At 39.1% G+C, this 13,512-nt stretch overlaps 1 long non-coding RNA gene across 1 annotated transcript; it reads left to right on the forward strand.

Annotated features, from left to right (window-relative positions):
- Nucleotides 1-6,709: 6,709 nt before the first annotated feature.
- LOC134318539 (uncharacterized) lies at nt 6,710-9,838 on the forward strand. The gene is made up of 3 exons (XR_010013389.1): nt 6,710-6,758; nt 7,766-7,828; nt 9,775-9,838. It is a non-coding gene; the product is annotated as an uncharacterized LOC134318539 (long non-coding RNA).
- Nucleotides 9,839-13,512: the final 3,674 nt, after the last annotated feature.

Below are 13,512 nucleotides of genomic sequence, written 5' to 3' on the forward strand. Positions count from 1 at the left end.
ATCTCCCCAGGTTCTCCTCAACCTGCTCCCTACTCTATCTACAAATCACAATGTCATCCATGAACATCATATTCTAATGAGACTTCTAACCTTGTTTGTCAACCTGTCCATGATTATTGTAAACAAGAAAGGACTCAGAGCCGACCCTTGATGTCCCTGTCCCAGTTCCATTTTAAACCAGCCCATCATTCCTGCTGGACATCTTACTTATTGCATAGATCTTTCACCACCCTCAGATACTTCTCTGCCAATACCACAGATCTCCTCATACAATTCCACCGCTCTCCTGGCACCCTATTATAAGCTTAATCTAGATCTAAAACACAATGTAGCTGCTTCTGGCCTTCCCTATACTTCTCCATGTTCTCAATGCAAACATCACATCCGTGGCTTTCACTTCTCAAATCTTCATGCTGGCTGATCAACTGTATGCTTCTGAAACTGCTGCAGCTCTGCACGTCACCCTCATTCTTAAAAAATAGAACCAGTAAACTTATTCTCCATTCCTTAGGCATCCTCTCACGTTTCATGATTTTGTTAAACAATCAAGTTTAAAACTACACTTTTTACTCTTCATTCTCTTTATAGCTGCCCTCACTTACTCAGCTTCTAAAATAACTTTCATCTCTATTATTTCCATTCTACATCTTTCTCTTCTTAATATTATTATAATCATCATTGTAGATGATGATGATGCTGACGGTAATTATTATTATTATTATTATTGTTGTTATAGTACTTATATACTATAAGTATTTATCTTTTCTAAAATCAAATTTTCTGATTGTTGATGAAAACAACAATTGAGTTGTAATAATCAGGAGATGGATATTTTATTATTTAATTATAATTATAATATGTATTGTATAATATGTATAATAATATATATTATTATTATTTATGTTTATATTATTTATATATTATTTATTTTCTTAAATATCTTTTATGATTGTTGTCAATGGTAAAGATGATAAAAAGGTTTAGGGTTATCAGGAGCTGTATATAAAAATATAAATAATAATTATAGTAGAAGCAGAAGAATAAGAAAAAGAGCAACAATTAGTGTTATTAATATTAATATTATTATTAATGTAATTATTTATGTTTTCTAACATTTTATATTTAATATTTTTATGAAACTGGGCAGAAAAATATCCAGCATACAGACGTTGTAAACGAAAAAACAAAGGTCACACACTGTAATATTTGGTTGGACCGCCTTTAGCTTTGATTAGGGCACACATTCACTGTGGCATCGTTTCCACAAGCTTCTGCAACGTCACAACATTTATTTCTGTCAAGAGTTGCATTAATTTTTCCCCCAAGATCTTGTATTGATGATGGGAGATTTGGACCACTGCGCAAAGTCTTCTCCAGCACATCCCAAAGATTCTCAATGGGGTTCAGGTCTGGACTCTGTGGTGGCTAATCCATGTGTAAGAATGATGTCTCATGCTCCCTGAACCTCTTTCACAATTTGAGCCCCGATGAATCCTGGAATCATCTTGGAATATGCCCGTGCCATCAGGGAAGAAAAAATCCATTGATGGAATAACCTGGTGGTTCAGTATATTCAGGTAGTCAGCTGACCTCATTCTTTGGGCACATAACGTTGCTGAACCTAGACCCTGACCAACTGCAGTGACCCCAGATCATAGCACTGCCCCCACAGGCTTGTACGGTAGGCACTAGGCATGATGCATCACTTCAGCCGCCTCTCTTCTTACCCTGATGCGCCCATCACTCTGGAACAGGGTAAATCTGGACTCATCAGACCACATGACCTTCTTCCATTGCTCCAGAGTCCAATCTTTATGCTCCCTAGCAAACTGAAGCCGTTTTTGCTGGTTAGCCTCACTGACAAGTGGTTTTCTTAAGGCTACACAGCTGTTTAGTCCCAATCCCTTGAGTTCCCTTCACATTGTGCGTGTGGAATTGCTCTTACTGTCACTATTAATCATCCCTGAGTTCTACTGGAGTTTTTCTACGATCTGATTTCACCAAACGTTTAAGTGATCGCCGATCACCATCATTCAAGATCGTTTTCCGACAACATTCCTAATGATTCCAAATGATGAGCTACTCACTGCATCAGTTAGGGTTAAATAACTTGTTGCCAGCTGAAACATAATCACCCATGCAGTAACTATTCAATGGAAGACTCTCACCTATTTGTTAAGTTAAATCCAGGTGGTGACCTTTTTTTGGCCAGGCAGTGTATAAGCTGGTAATAAGATGAGTTACCCAGATCAGTCTGATGAAGCCGGTATTTAAGGATCACCTCAGGCTGCAGCATTTTAACACTGTCAGTCACCTGCGCATTCATGCCCATTACTCGCTCATCATGGCATGGCAGCTGGGCATGATACTGTAATTAGTGCCCCCTGCTGGTCTGTATGGCAGCTGGGCCCATTACAGGAACATAAAACTAATAGAGACTGTGGTGGAACATATTGTCTTACGTGCTTCTGTCCCAACTTTTTTATTTCACTAAATACAGTGTAGTCAGAACTTTAACCTTTTTTTCGTCTGACAAAAGTACAAAAACATTATTAATGAGAATGATGAAATAACGATTACTCCAGATTTAACTGAGCCACATCAAACCTACCAACTGTTCATTATTTCCTTATAATAGCACAACACTTTATTCTTACACTTAATTCTGTTTTAGATAAGATTTCATCCACAACAACGAAAACAACAACGAAAACAACAACGAAAACAACAACGAAAAAAACAACAAAAACAATGACGACAAAACCAACAACACCAACAACGACAACACCAACAACAATGACAACACCACCAACAACAACATCACCAACAACAACAACAACAACAACAACATCACCAACAACATCACCAACAACAACAACAACATCACCAACAACATCACCACCAACAACACCACCAACAACATCACCAACAACAATGACAACACCACCAACAACAATATCACCAACAACAACAACATCACCAACAACAACAACATCACCAACAACATCACCACCAACAACAACATCACCAACAACATCATCACCACCAACAACAGCATCACCACCACCACCAGCAAAAACAACATCACCACCACCACCACCACCACCAACAGGTAACATAAATACATAATTTACATTTACATTTTCGGCATTTAGCAGACACTTTTATCTAAAGCCACTTACAGGTACGATTGAACACACTTTTGAGCAATTGAGGGTTAAGGGCCTTGCTCAGGAGCCCAACAGTTGCAACTTGGTGGTGTTGGGGCTTGAACCGGCAACCTTTTGATTACTAGTCTAGTACCTTAACCACTGAGCTATTTGCCCTAAAAGAAATTATAATTGACTGTAGAAAACAACACATCTAGATGTGAAGCGCGGTTAAGAGTTTTTTTAACTAAATGTGTGTTAGCTTATAGAGTAAATACATTTATATCAATTATAAGGATAACTGTAATGATATTATAAACACAGCTCACAGACCAGCCTGATGCTCTGTCTTCATATTTATCTCCTAGTTTCTTCTAAATGATTTATATTTATTTAATTGATATTTATTTAATGTAAGTAAATTCATTATTAATATTTCATGGTGCCTCTAGAAGATTTTTTATTATGTTTTTTTTCTTTATTTTAGACAACAAAAATTCCAAAAACACACTGACAGGTAAGGAGTAAATCCCACTACAGTATTTAATGAGAACATTATTATCAAACCAGAATTGTGACTTATGAATGGTTAATGAAGCTCCTATGCTATGTGAATATTTTAAAACAGTTTAATATTTTACAATGAAAATCTGTAGAAGTTAACGTGAATAAAACATTAGTGGAGATCATGAATACAGTGTACATCATCTGTTTGCTCTACAGTACAACCCAAGTCAGAAACAGAACAGAATGGAAAATGTTCGGCGAATAAAAAAATTGGGACGGGGACAATTTAGGGCTAATAACAAGAAATGAGGTTAATGTTTTCTAAAATCTTCAATTTTATTATTTTTTATTATTGTAGATGGAGACAACAATGGTAAAGATGTTAAACAAGGTAAATATAACAGTAATAATCATGAGCTGGATACTAAAATAATAATAATATTAATACAAATAATATAATAATAACAATAATAATAATATTGACTAATAATAATAATAACAACAACAATAAGAATAATACTAATAACAACAATAATATAATAATAATAATAATAATAAAAAATAATATTAACTAATAATAATAATAATAATAATAATAATAATATAATAATAAAGTAATAAATAACAACAACAATAATAATAATAATACAATAATAATTATACTAATAACATAAATAATATAATAATAATAACAATAATAGTATAAATAACAATATTAATATAATAATAACAATATACAGTAATATAATAATATCAATAACAATAACAACAACAATAATAATAATAATACAATAATAATAATAATATAACAACAATAATATAATAATAATAATAATATCAATACTAATAATAATAATATAATAATAACAATAATAATAATATAACAATAATAATAATAACAATCATATAATAATAATAATAATAATAATAATAAAAATAATAATAATAACAATAATATAATTATAATAATAACAATAATAGTAATTATGAGAACAAACTGGTTTCACTGTAAAAGTTACGTGTATCTACGAGGATCTTCAAAAAGTTTTAGCATATTTTTAAACTCTATTTATTAAGCATTTCCATAACAAACTATATCGCTTTTCTACATTGTCCCTTCTGATGCATTTTCCCAGCGTCGTACCAACTTTTTAATGTTTTTGGTTGAGCTTGTAGCCACCAATGCTCCGCTGCTTCCACATCTTCATCACATGAAAATTGTCTACGCCTTAAAGCTTCTTTAAGTGTCCAATCTTAATGTGTGGTGATACATTTTCCCTTCATCTCATATTTTAGCTCATGTTGTGATTCCTGCGTGTGTTTCGGCTGGAGTCGTGATCATCATAATCATCTTCATCACTCTGTGGAGGTGTCGCCGAACTAAAAGTGAGGAAAGTTTTTATAGAAAGAAATAAACCGGTCGTGTCTTAATACTATTGGAATACATGAAGTTCCTTCAACCTCTGTGTGTGCTGATCTGTGTTGTTGATTGTGCTCTTCTCAGCTGCTAAAGCCAGAGAGACTGAACATCTGTACGAGACCATAAAGGACATGGAACCATCGACATCACCCAGTGAGCAACATTGTTCTATTCTTGTACTTAAGAGTTCAAGTACTAAATGTGCAGAAACCTGTCATTTGGGGGAAAACACTCTATTTGGCTAAATAATGTAAACTAAAGGCATTAATATGGAGTTACCAGAGACTAAATAAGTCTCAACTCTCGCTCAACCTCTTGAGAGGTCTTCAAACAAGATTTTGGGGTGTGTCTGTGGATACTACAGTAGTACCTATTCAGTCAGAAGCGCATTTGTGAGGTCAGACACTGATTTTGGACGAGAAGGCCTGGCTCACAGTCTCCGCTCTAATTCATCCCAAAGCTGTTCTATTGGGTTGAGGTCAGGACTCTGTGCAGGCCAGTCAAGTTCTTCCACACCAAACTCGCTCATCCACGTCTTTATGGAGCTTGTGCTTTGTGCCCTGGTGTGCAGTCATGTTGGAACAGGAAGGGGCCATCCCCAAACTGTTTCCACAAAGTTGGGAGCATGAAATTGTCCAAAATCTCTTGGTATGCTGAATCATTAAGAGTTCCTTTCACTGGAACTAAGGGGCCGAGCCCAACTCCTGAAAAACACCCACACACCATAATCCCCCCTCCACCACACTCTACACTCGGCACAATGTAGTCAGACAAGTACCGTTCTCCTGGCAACCGCCAAACCCAGACTCGTCCATCGGATTGCCAGACGGAGAAGCGTGATCGTTACTCCAGAGAACACGTCTCCACTGCTCTAGAGTCCAGTGGCAGCGTGCTTTACACCACTGCATTTAGTGATGTAAGGCTTGGATGCAGCTGCTCGGCCATGGAAACCCGTTCCATGAAGCTCTACACACTGTTCTTCAGCTCATCTGAAGGCCACATGAAGTTTGGAGGTCTGTAGTGATCGACTCTGTAGAACGTTGTTGACCTCTGTGCACTTTGTGCCTCAGCATCCGCTGACCCGCTCTGTCCTTTTACGTGGTAACACTTCGTGGCTGAGTTGCTGTCGTTCCCAATCGCTTCCACTTTGTTATAATAGCACTGACAGTCGACTGTGGAATATTGAGTAGTGAGGAAATTTCACGACTGGACTTGTTGCACAGGTGGCATCACGGTACCACGCTGGAATTCACTGAGCTCCTGAGAGCGACCCATTCTTTCACTAATGTGTGTAGAAGCAGTCTGCATGCCGAGGTGCTCGGTTTTATACACCTGTGGCCATGGAAGTGATTTGGAACACCTGAATTAAATGATTTGGATGGTGAGTGAATACTTAACGAGGTTCCCGGGGACTTTGGAGGAAAAACAGCCCCACAATGTCATAAACCCTCCACCAAAGGCACCAGGGATACCAGTTTAGCTCTCTGTATAGATGTCAATCCCATAATGTTTAGCAAAAGAAAATGAATAGTAGAAGAGGAAATGACATATCTATGTGTTAATTATTATAGATATTTGAGTGTGTATGTGTGTGTGTGTGTGTTTGTGTGTGTTTACAGCATGTAAGAAGAAATCTGAAGGTATCTACGTTCTGGCAGGAGATCCAGCGATACTGAATCTGGGTAAATCCACAATAAATACATATTTAACGTATTCATGGAATCTGGGGCTGAGGTCCGGGTTCTGTTAGGGCCGCTGGAGTTTCTTTAAACCACATGAACGGTCATGCTGGAACAGGGATGTCTGGACGCCCCCTAGCAGACACAATTGGCAGTGCCTGGAGCAGACAAAATTGGCCACTAGTCTGCTGGAATAAGAAGGGTTTGGGGTCTTCAACGCTGTGTAAGGACCCTGGTTAGTAGACTGTGCATGCATTAGAGGGAGCGTGTGTAAGGCACATATACCCCCTCGAGCGCCACTGGGGTCCCCATCAGTGGAGGAGTCCTTGGCTACGATAAATTTGGAATAAAGGGAAGAAAATGAATAAATAAAATAAATAAATAGCCATGTTGTGGATGCTATAAGTAGATTTATTTTCTTTATCATATATGGAAGTCCGAGTGTTGGGCAACAAATATATAGACAGAAAAGATATATCAGGCATAACATTATGACCACCTTCCTAATATTGTGTTGGTCCCCCTTTAGCTGCCCCATACAGAACAAACTGTGATGCTCTGTGTATCCTGACACCTTTCTATCAGAACCAGCATGAACTTCTTCAGCAGTTTGAGCTACAGTAGTTTGTCTGTTGGATCGGACCACACGGACCAGCCTTGAGCCTTTGCTGCCCATGACCCTGTCGCTGGTTTACCTCTGTTCCTTCCTTGGACCACTTTTGATAGATACTGACCACTGCAGACCGGGAACACCCCACAAGAGCTGCAGTTTTGGAGATGCTCTGATCAGTCGTCTAGCCATCACAATCTGGTCCTCGTCAAACTCACTCAAATCCTCACACTCGCCCATTTTTCCTGCTTCTAACATCAACTTTGAGGATAAAATGTTCACTTGCTGCCTAATATATCCCCCCTACTAACAGGTGCCGTGATGAAGAGATAACCAGTGCTCAGAATGTTATGTCTGGTCTGCATATTATTAGAGTTTATTTGTTTGTGTGTGTTTACAGCATGTAAGAAGAAATCTGAAGATATTTACGTCCTGGCAGGAGATCCAGCGATACTGAATCTGGGTAAATCCACAAATGCACACATGGGAATATATCCAAACATGAGAATCTGAGTTCAGTGCAGATGTTTCACTTCCTAATTTCTTTAAAATATATAACATAAACTTAAATAAACTATGTAGCCAAATGTATGTATACATTATTTACTTATTTAGTCAAAGTGTTTTATTAACAATCATTGCTAAGGTGAAGGCTGTGATCTTCTACTAGTCGACAAGTTTTGGCGGTCGCCGACAAATGCGCCAACAGATCGGAGGCAAATGATAGTTTATATCATCATCAGAATACATCAGCACACACACAAGCTTCACTTCATCTGTAACCTCATCGTCCATGTCACACCATAACACCCTCGTTTTCATTACAAAAATGCTCCTGCTGGCCGCGTATCCCAATCCACTCCTTTACTCAGATTCTTTTTCCCTCTTGTTTTTTGCTGCATATCAGCACACAAACAACTTGGATCATTTGTTAAAAGGAAAAAACATGTCTCACGTATGATGTCCTGTCATCCCCTCATCACTTCTCACGTTTTTGTGATGATGCATAATTTATAGACCAGACACACCCATCAGTGATTACTCTTGGTGAAAGATGATTAAATGTGTGACACACTTATCGCTGATCAGTCAGTGATTGTAGTGTGCAAACCACAACTTAAAGACATCCTATTACAAGAGATCAAGTCATGTAGTGTGAACAGTACAGTAATCTCACCACCATCTGACATTTACATTTTCAGCATTTAGCAGACGCTTTTATCCAAAGCGACTTACACAGTGAGCGGAACACGATAAGCAATTGAGGGTTAAGGGCCTTGCTCAGGGACCCAACAGTGGCAGCTTGGTAGTGGCAGGGCTTGAACCGGCAACCTTCTGTTTACTAGTCCAGTACCTTAACCACTAAGCTATCACTGGCCCCTCTTAAAGAGGGTGGCACAAGTTGTTCTGGGAGAGCCAGAAAAGCCACGCCCACTCTCACTAACACAGTGCTTGCCATAACATTAAAACCACCTCCTTGTTTCTACACTCACTGTCCACTTCATCAGCTCCACTTACCATATAGAAGCACTTTGTAGTTCTACAATTACTGACTGTAGTCCATCTGTTTCTCTACATACTTTGTTAGCCCCCTTTCACCATGTTCTTCAATGGTCAGGACCACCACAGAGCAGGTGTTATTTGGGTGGTGGATGATTCTCAGCACTGCAGTGACACTGACATGGTGGTGGTGTGTTAGTGTGTGTTGTGCTGGTATGAGTGGATCAGACACGGCAGCGCTGCTGGAGTTTTTAAATACCGTGTCCACTCACCGTCCACTCTATTGGACACTCCTACCTAGTCGGTCCACCTTGTAGATGTAAAGTCAGAGACGATCGCTGCTGTTTGAGTTGGTCATCTTCTAGACCTTCTAGACGCTGCCCACGGGGCGCTGTTGCCTGGATATATTTGGTTGGTAAACTATTCTCAGTCCAGCAGTGACAGTGAGGTGTTTAAAAACTCCAGCAGCGCTGCTGTGTCTGATCCACTCATACCAGCACAACACACACTAACACACCACCACCATGTCAGTGTCACTGCAGTGCTGAGAATGACCCACCACCTAAATAATACCTGCTCTGTGGTGGTCCTGTGGGGGTCCTGACCATTGAGAAACAGGGTAAAAGGGGGGTAACAAAGCATGTAGAGAAACAGATGGACTTCAGTCAGTAATTGTAGAACTACAAAGTGCTTGTATATGGTAAGTGGAGCTGATAACATGGACAGTGAGTGTAGAAACAGGGAGGTGGTTTAAATGAACAGAAATACCAGTCTGAGCTGATGTGTGTATATTTTAACCTAGAAAATAATTTTTAAAAAAAACAATAAACTTGTACATGTTTTTAAACAGCTGTAGGAATCACTGAGGTTCCAGGACTCACTGTGCTTTTGTTCTATCATTTATTTTAGCTCAGAAGAACCAGACTGAATTTTCCACATTTCTACCAAACACACAACCACCCCAAGTTCCGGTAAATTAAATCATCTTACATTCAATTACATTCATGTTTTACTTTGAACATCTGCACTATATAAGTATTGGGACACACAGAGCCCTGACTTCATGAACTGGAGCATCAACTGAGACCCAGCCATACACATACTGTCATCCTTTGACTGAATGGGCACAAATTCCCACAAACATACTTTAAAATCTTGTGAGAAGCCTTTCCAGAAGAGTCACTCTATTTTAATAGCAGTTGTTTTTGAAACTGGACGTCCAACAAGCTCTTGGTCAGGAGTCTAAATACTTTTGGCCATACAGTGTATATGTGAACTAATGGCTAGTGAAAGTCTGAACATGACCTGGATCATGACGTCCTAATATTCAGGAGTCCAGAGTCCAGACACTAGAGTTTTATTTACAGCACTTATAGTTAGAATCCTTATTTGTGTAGTAGCTAACACATAAACGCTAATGTGCACTTACCCTGAGTTAGTCAGGATGCTGAAGTGCTAAAGCTAAAAGGCTGTGTCAAGAAGTACAGTGTGAAATAGTCGTAATACTATAAATAGAAATACTACTGCTACTGTTACTACTATTACAGGGGGACACTGACTCTGTGGGTAGCACTGTCACCTCACAACAAGAAGGTCCTGGGTTCAGTTCCCAGGTGGGGCAGTCCAGGTCTTTTGTGTGGAGTTTGCATGTTCTCCCCGTGTCTGTGTGAGTTTCCTCCGGGAGCTCCGGTTTCCTCCCACAGTCCAAAAACATGCAAGTGAGGTGAACTGGAGATACTTAATTGTGCATGACTGTGTTCAATATGTAAACTGATGAATCTTATGTAATGAGTAACTACCGTTCCTGTCATGAAAGTAACCAAAGTGTAAAACATGACGTTAAAATCCTAATAAATAAATAATAAACTAAAAAATAATAACAACAACAATAATATAATAATATTAATAATAATATTAACAATAATATTAATAATAATATTAATAATAATATAATATTGATTATAATAATATTAATGACAATTAATAATAATAGCAATAATAATAATAATAATGATGATAATAATAATAGTAATAATAATAATAATAATATTGATGATAATGATAATAATATAATAATAATATTGATGATAATAATAGTAATAATAAAAATAATAATAATAACAATAACAACAACAACAACAAAACAACAACAGTAATAATAATAATAATAATAATAATAATAATATGTTCTCTTTTGTACCTCAGGTGGAGCCGGTGTATTACACAATACAACCAAATGATACGATCACACCAGCTGAAACTCAATGCTAAACACACACACACACACACACACACACACACACATCTAACATACCACAAAATAAGTGGATTCATCATTTTATTCATCATTATTTTAGTGTTTTAATTGTTTTGATTTTATCTTGAATTAATTTATTATTTTATATACTATTGTGCCTTGTAAAGAACTTGAAGCTATTTTATTTTTATTATTAGTTGTTTATATAAATGCTGTATAATTGTAACCCAGGTGGTAGGGGGAAAAAACCTACTAACCACCTTACAACAAGGGTATAGTTATACTCGGGGGTGCAGCAGAAATGGTCAGTAATGCACAGAATCAGGAATTTACAAAGTTTACAATTTTTATTACCACAGAAATAAAAGACAATTAAAACATCAAGTTCATCACAATCCCTTGGGTCCCAGAGCTGCCAGTGGAGGGCGTAGAGCAAAGTGGGCTTGTCCAAAAGTCCTATTGCACGACGACAACAGACTCAGTCCAATTTATTCAGTAAAAACCGCCACTACAAAGGAAAGAAAAAGAAGGGTATACATTTACCTTCCTAAAGGCGACACTTTCTACCATCACAGAGAGGAATTTACCACCTTACACTATGACTTAGGTCAGGGACTAGCATATGCACATAGGAGTCTGAGTCTACATAAAAACCTATACAACTGGGATCAGTTTTATAACACACAAAAAATATACTCAAATCATATGCAAAATAAGTAATTAATAATACACTCTCCAATCTATCAAATAAACAAATAATAAATCACACTACCACAAAAACGATGTAAAGAAAAAAAAAACCCTATCCACTGGTACAAGCTTCATTAGACATAAGCTACTATGGCTAAAAGTTCATGTAAAACCTCTAGAGTCATAAATAAGGCGGCTTAACGTTAAAACTTTAAAATACGGGAACGGAGGCACACTGCACAAACACAGCGCTTAGTTCTTTACACATATAAGAGAGCAAGCACTTAACTTTGGGAAGGGTGAGCGTTCTCACCCTTCCTTATCCCAAACACGCGTCACAGTCTATTGGCTCCAATCCTATGCCACTCGAAGTCGGTGCACCTCGCCCTCGAACCAGCAATATGAATTCCAACCAGCTCCGATTCACAAAACAATTGGTTTCTCGTAGCTTCCCCCTTTCTCTGCGCTGTCCATTTGTCGCTCTCCGCGTGCAGCTCCCGTCCCGGCTTCCTGTGTCCCGTCCTCTCTCTCCCGACTTGTCCACTCGTCTCCTTTTTTATTCGTTCCGCCGCCCGCCCATTCCTATCATCTCTCCACAGTCAGGTCCTTCCCAGGTGTCACCAATTAACTCACTACCCCTCCAATTTAGTCACTCGTGACACCCTCCCCCACCAATGGGTTCCAGTCCCTGGAACCTTAGTTCAAGAAACCCAATCCCCAAATCTCTCTGGGGGACAGCCCTGGTTTGCTCGTTGGGATCGTCTGTTTTCGGGCCCCACACTTTCCCTTAGGTCCCTCGGGACCACAGGCACCCAACCCCACTGTTCAACTACCCTTTGCCCCTGGGTTGATGACATCTCTCGGGAAGCTGTAGGGTAGCACAAACAAGGGCGCAAGAGGTTACGATGAAATGCCCTCTCCGGGCCGTCCTTTCCTTCGGGTCTCACTACATAGACAGGGACATCTTCACGCTGCTGCCTCACAATCACATGTGGTTGGGACTTCCAACGATCCCCCAACTTTCCCTTTGCACGCCATCGATTATCCCGTACCAAAACCCGTTCACCAGGTAGCAGAGGGGCTATACGGGCTGTCCGATCATACAGGCGTTTGTTCTTAGCTGCGGCTTTCTGCAATGACTCAGAGACTTTACAGTAAGCATAGGTTAGTTGTTCATGATGTTTCCTTACCCATTCATGTCTGTTACTCTGCACCCCCTGGCTTGGAACTCCCATCACCAAGTCCAATGGTAGTCGCAGATGTCTCCCAAACATAAGATAAGCTGGAGCATAACTCGTAATGCTATGCACACTATTATTGTACCCTTGTACAAGAGAGGGGAGAAATTCTACCCACCTCCCCTGCTGCTCTGGCTCCAATGTCCCCAATAAATCCAACAGGGTCCGATTGAATCTCTCACAGCTACCGTTCCCTTGCGGATGATAAGGGGTTGTTCGACTCTTCCGACACCCATATACCCCACATAGTTCTTGAATCAATAGAGATTCGAAATTAGGCCCTTGATCCGAATGGAAAACCTCTGGACAACCGAACGGCTGAATTACACAGTTCCAAAGGACTTTAGCTGTGGTTAAGGCGGTTTGATCCACTGTAGGTACTGCCCACACAAATTTTGTGAACAAATCAGTCATCACAAGAATGTTCTGGTAGCGGTCCATAGGGCGTCCCAAAGTTAAAAA

Source organism: Trichomycterus rosablanca, chromosome 1 (genome assembly GCF_030014385.1).
Source record: "Trichomycterus rosablanca isolate fTriRos1 chromosome 1, fTriRos1.hap1, whole genome shotgun sequence".
Lineage (NCBI taxonomy): Eukaryota > Metazoa > Chordata > Actinopteri > Siluriformes > Trichomycteridae > Trichomycterus > Trichomycterus rosablanca.